Raw genomic sequence first — 6,000 nt, 5'->3', positions numbered from 1 at the left:
GAGACATTTTCAAATGATGTGGTGTTTGGCTTGTTCACAATGAAGCTTATCTCCAGAAAAAGAGCCCGTGTCAGTGCTCCACAGCCCCAAGCAAGAGACTCAGGCCACTTTCCTAAGTGCACTGCTGTTGATGTCAGTGAGGCTACACAGTTGTGTGCCATTTGGGAATATGAACCTTTTGCCTGTCCCAACTGTGCAAGCATCATTATCTAATAGATGTACAGAATGTGTGACATTATAGGCTCATTTGTTAAGGTGCAAGAGGAAGCTATTAGACGTTACTTGTAAATACCAATTTATTTTATACAATCCTATATTGATTGCAGCATGTGGGCTACTGAGCTGTATTTTCAAAAAGAAAAAGTGAAGCATTAACACTTATTTGAGCACTGCCGGATGCAGGTGCTATAAATGAATTCTTAGAATTTCTCTTTCTTCGTTCTCTTTGACCTTTGATGTATATTTTCCTCTTCTGAATAAGGAAATCAAAATAAATTATTTGGATGCCCAAACTACTGATGTTTATTTCTGAAATAAAATGCTGCAAACAGCTGATCTATGATAATTAACCAATAAACAAAACCTTATGCCCCTAATCCAGAAAGCATTAGTCATGCTTAAGTGCCAGTGAATCAATGGAACATCACTGGTCACAAATAACTATTTTCTGAATAGAAATCAGGGTGCCCAAACCCACCTACAGGACAAAACCCCTCATTAATAAAGTACTTGGTGCTTTCTATTGAAAGTACAACAGAGAGGAAGCAAACCCAGCCTCCACTGTGGGAGAACAGCCAAGAAAAAGACCCTCTCAGGTTGCCAGCAAGCATGCTTCTGAAGGCCTTGGTCTTGAAAGAAAGGCCACTCCAGAAGGTTTAAGAACTGGGCAAGCTCATATGAGGGAGAACTGTCTTTCAGGTAGCCTGGTCCCATTTAGGGCTTTAATCAGCCCTTTAATAATCAGCACTTCATATCCTGTCCTGAAACACAACAGTTATTAGGGAAGCTATTGTTACAAGGGAGTCATATGTTCCCTGTGACTGGATGAGCTGAAATTTCTAAGCAATCTTCTAAGGCAGCCCCATGGTTAGATCAAACACTAGTTCACACACTAGCATGAGCTGTGTAAATGCATTTCTGGCCCAAGGCATCAAGGTTAGGGCTAAATCTGAGAGTACACCCAAGCTGTGAGCCTGAGTCTTCAGGGGAAGTGTAACCCTGTCCAGTACCAGTTGAAATCCTATTCCTTGATCTGCTTTTTGAATGACCAAGGACCCTTCTGTCTTGCCTAGAGGGAACTTCAGTATTTTGCCTTCATCTAGTACATTGCCAGCATCAGGCACTGATTTAGAATCAGAACAGCCTTCTTGGATTTAGATGGAAAAGAGAGAGAGAATTGGTGTCATCAGAATACTGATGTCACTGAACTGCAAAACCTGTTAAATAGCATGGGGGGGGGGGTAACATGGAACCCCGTGGGACACCAAAGGCCTATGGCCACAGTGTCAAACAAGAACTCTCCAGCACCACCTTCTGAGATTGCCTCTCTAAGACTGGAGAGGAGATTGCCCATCCGAGGACCACATCCACAATATAACAATGCCTCCCAGTCCCACCTCAGACAGGTTCCTCAGAAGAATACCATGGTCAACGCCACCAAGAGGTCCAGTAAAACCAACAGGCACACTCAGGCACACACAGAGAGGGCTACTGAAAGATCCACCTCTTTTTCCTGTAGGGTAGAGCCTAGCAGGTCTCTGACCACCCAAGAAAGCTATGCTAGCTGACTGAGCAGATGCATTCTTTGCTTTAGACCATGTTTGACCATACCCATTCTGAGATTTCTGTCTAAGTCACTCTAGTTGCCAACCCGCCTGTTTCATTGCCTGCAGTGCCCCTGGAAAACAAGGTGGCTCATTTGGCTATTCTTTGGGGGAGAGCACACTCAGGAGCAATTGTACCAACCTCACGAACCATTTCTCCATTCCAGAGATGAACCAGAGCTTCAGCAGAACCTCCTGCCATAGTGACAGGAAAATCCCCAAGAGCCATCGGAAAGCTTTGAGATCCATCACTCTCTTAGGGTGAAGACTAAAATGCCCCCACCCTCCAACCACTGCAGAAGCTCTGTGCCCTAGCAAACCTAAAGTCCACCAGGTAGTGGTCTGTCCGTTATGACTGTTGTTTCGCATTCACCAAGATGGCAAATGCAGCATATATTTGCATACACACAAATCCCAGTCCAACAGAAATGGGTATACAGAAGCCTGCCTGAACACACTCATTGTTGTTAGCGATGGGTGGGCAGCTTCATGCCTACTCCAGAATGAATCTGGACTTTTGGACATTCTGTTCAGTCCTCAAAGGATTTTCACTACACTGTCATTATCTTCAGAGAGAGCCATAGTGAAAGTCGGGGGAGGAAGATAGGAAGCAGCCTTAGACTGAGTCAGAGCATTTGGTCCCCCTGGCTCAGTACAGTCCACACAGGGCAAGTCTGTACATCATGACAAGCTACCCTGGCAATAAGCTACTTTGGATTGGTTCTGAAAGCAACGCAAGATGTGCACAACTGATGATTCGGCTCAGCAGGAGTTGCTCAATCCCTCCCCTCCCCCAATTTCTCCCAAGTACTCAAAAGGCTCCATGGCCTGACCAGCTTGTCTGTTCCCTCCTGCCTCAGTCATGAACCCCTTTTCTCTTGCTGTGGCTTTTTTGCCCCTTGAACTTTTTTTTTAATAGTAAGATGGCAAACTCCAGTTTGAGAGCCAGTGTTTGTTGTGCCAGTGGCAGCAGCTGTCAAAACATAGATTATAGACATGGGCTGCCAAGCTAGGGCAAAGTTAAAGCAGCAAAGAAGCTGCAGCAAGCCAAAAACCCTTGAACTTGGCAAGATCCGCAAGCAGTTTTTTGCCACTTGTGCCAGACAGCTCACTGCAGGACACAGTCTGGGTTCACATGACAACTCCCTGTGGCTTGTCACCCATGATGGTGACATGTGAACTCAGTCCCTGACTGGCAGTGGCTCTCCTGGGTTTCAGGCAGGAATTTTTCTAGTCCTGCCTGGAGATGTTGAGTATTGAACACAAGATCTTCTCTATGCAAATGTGCTCTATGCTTTACGCGTGCAAAGCAGGTCCTGGTTGTTTGGTGGGCTCCTCCCATCTTCAGGAAAGCTCTCAACTGCTTCCCATCCATTCCTGCCCCCCAAGTTCGGTTCTTTTTTTTTCCTTTGTAAATTTTGTGAACTACCCATAAGCCAACATGGCCAGAGTCAGAAGGTTGGGGGTTGAAATCCAAGCTATCTAGAGATCTACCTCCTGCCCACATTTGCATTAGGGGATGTAAGCAAAAACAAGACTAAGACAGCCTGCTCACCGAAGACTATGTCTGCTTTAGATCAGCGTGTAGGAATTAGGGCAGCCTTCCTCATCCTTGGTGCCTTAATCTGGTGCTAAACTTATTGAGAATGATGGGACTTCATTCTCCAACACATCTGGAAGGCACCAGGTTGAAGAAGGCTGAATGAGAAAAAGGACCAGCTCAAATTCCAATCACACCACTAATTGTCATGACTGGGTGGAGGCTGATGGACATGCTGCATTGACTGTGTCAGGATAAGTGGCAAATCTTTGCTATGAGAAACCATTAGACATATCTTCCCTTTAATTTCATTCTACCTGGTATGATTAAAATAATGTATTTTTATCACAAATCTGGATTCATTAAAAAGATATATTGCAGATAATGATATACAAACAATGCCAAAGCATGTTTCTAATTACGTCAGTCTTCTTGCCAGAATAATTAGGATTGTTCCCAAGCTGAATCAAGTCACAATCTAGTGTCATTATATTAAATCTCGAGTGGGTATATTGGATCTACATAAGCTTTTGCTCTAATATTAGCCATAGAAGAAAAAGTGATAGATAATGAAGGCACAGGAACATGAGTGCCTGGAATTAACTTTAATCATTAGAGAAGTAATTGGGCAGGAGAACTGAAGGCAGGTAATGCCATGTACTGTGGCTACTGTGACATTTCTCTTAATCATGGAGATCTGGGGGAGATCTCCGTTTCTCAGGACCAGCTGATCTACTGAGAGTGGGAATCAGAGATACCAGCTGTCTTTGAAGGCAGTTTATAGGATGAAATGAACAAGTGTGTGGGGGACAATAGAAGAGCATCCAGTGCAATTTAATTTGAGCCTGCCCCTGAACAATGAAAAAAGAATTACAGTCATTTTCCTGCCACTCGTCTGTGTGCACTTGTGGCACCAAACCACAGGAACACAGAAGCTGCCAGAGATAAAGGATCCATCATGAAACTCATGCACTGAATCTCTGCCTACTCCAAACCTGCATGCAATATGTACAATTGTGCTCCTATCTGTAACGTTTCTGGGATCATTTCCTCGAAACATTGCCCATGCTAGGACCACTTCTCTCAGCATCTGGTTTGCTCTTGCCTTATAGCACAATCCTGCTCATAATTACTCAGAGGTGGAGAAATGCAGCCTTAGTGTTCCTATCAAAGTAGCTATTTCTAACAAGGTTGCTTTCTTTCAGGTTACACTATGACAGGCACAATCTAGTAACCTTCCCCCTAGTTTCTTCTTGAAGATTCTTAACTGTACAAGAACCCTATGCAGTCTAGGATAAATCTGAGGATGTTCACTACCCACACAGCTTGTGGATCACTGGCCTTATGGGTACACATAAGCACACATCCCTTTAATACAGAGGAGTTACTGATTTGGGGTGGATGGCCAAGTAATCCACTCCCAGCCTCCAATTCTCCATGAGCCATTCTGTGCTCTCAGGGCTGTTTTCCCATGCTGCCTGGCCCCCTAGAGAAATCCTCTAGTAGCTAGCTTTGGAGAGGTGGCAGGCAGGAGAATCCCATCTAAGATCAGAGACCCCTATCCAAAGTCCCTGGGAGACTCTTGAAGGGCCCTGGTTTGGGGGGGGGGCAGGGTGAAATCTGCAAAGCTTCCATAGGCCAGCTGGTGAATGCCCATCTGTTCAAATTAGGTGCACAGACCAAAGGTTCCCCTCTCTAGCTTTCATGAGAGACCTTTGGCTTCTGGCCAATATAGGCATGTAATAAAGAAGTAAAACAAATAGTCACAGTGTAACACACCATAAAATTGATTCTCATGATCTATTTTCTATCACAAGGTAGATGTTTGAATCCAACTCATGAGGGCCTCTCTTCCAACCTAATTTCATAGGACTGAGCTGAAAACAGGGTTTCATTATGTGAGGGCTCAGTCATGGCATGTTGAGACTCAGATGTGAAAGTTGAAGTAAAAATAGCTGAAGGTATTCCACAGCATTGCCCTTACCACTAAAGAACTATAGAAAGCCTTCTTGAAATATCAGGAGCAAGATCAGAAGGTAACATGTTTTGCTAAGTGAGAGCTCGCTCGCTCTCATTCCCTCTCTCTCCACTTTTCCTATTATTTCATTAATTGCTGGCAAGGAAGGGGGAAATGCCTCACATGCCTTACTTACATGCCTTACTACTGGTGTCACTGTCTCCTTATGTATGGCCATTTGAAACGGAAGGCACTTTCTGTGGGACTTCTACAAGAGACAAAAGATTAGTGAAAAATGTATACAGGAAGCATGAGGCCCGTGACAGCACGGTCATTTGGAATGACCCAGACCAGTGGATTCTAGTCCTACTCAGCTCCACCTGGAATTCTAGCACCCCAACCCTGTGAAACAAGCCTTACTTCCAGGTAAGTATGTTCAGTCTTATTAAAACCTTGAGACTCTATTCAGGAGAGAACTGAGTGAGATGGCATTTATTCAGACTCCGTTGATTCACTTCTGGCTCAGAGAAGAGCAACTTATGAGTGAACTGAGCACAAATGTGTCACCATTCTGAGTGGCCTTATCTTTTCTTGAAAATGTCACAGGCATAAACTGTGCCAATAACAAGCAGCTGAAAAGGGAAGATTCCAGGAGAAGTAGAATGCATGGCCTTGGTATG

At 44.4% G+C, this 6,000-nt stretch overlaps 1 long non-coding RNA gene across 1 annotated transcript in view; it reads left to right on the top strand.

The window, feature by feature from the left end:
- The first annotated feature begins 5,713 nt into the window (after positions 1-5,713).
- LOC123019003 overlaps positions 5,714-6,000 on the top strand; it is a 36,914-nt gene continuing 36,627 nt past the window's right edge. The window contains exon 1 of the long non-coding RNA XR_006413837.1: positions 5,714-5,746. This is a non-coding gene — a long non-coding RNA (uncharacterized LOC123019003). The remainder of the gene's footprint in view (positions 5,747-6,000) is intronic.

Source organism: Varanus komodoensis, unplaced genomic scaffold (genome assembly GCF_004798865.1).
Source record: "Varanus komodoensis strain SLA01 unplaced genomic scaffold, ASM479886v1 scaffold1, whole genome shotgun sequence".
Lineage (NCBI taxonomy): Eukaryota > Metazoa > Chordata > Lepidosauria > Squamata > Varanidae > Varanus > Varanus komodoensis.
Note: the sequence above shows the minus strand (reverse complement) of the source record. Positions and strands in the feature narration are given on the sequence as shown.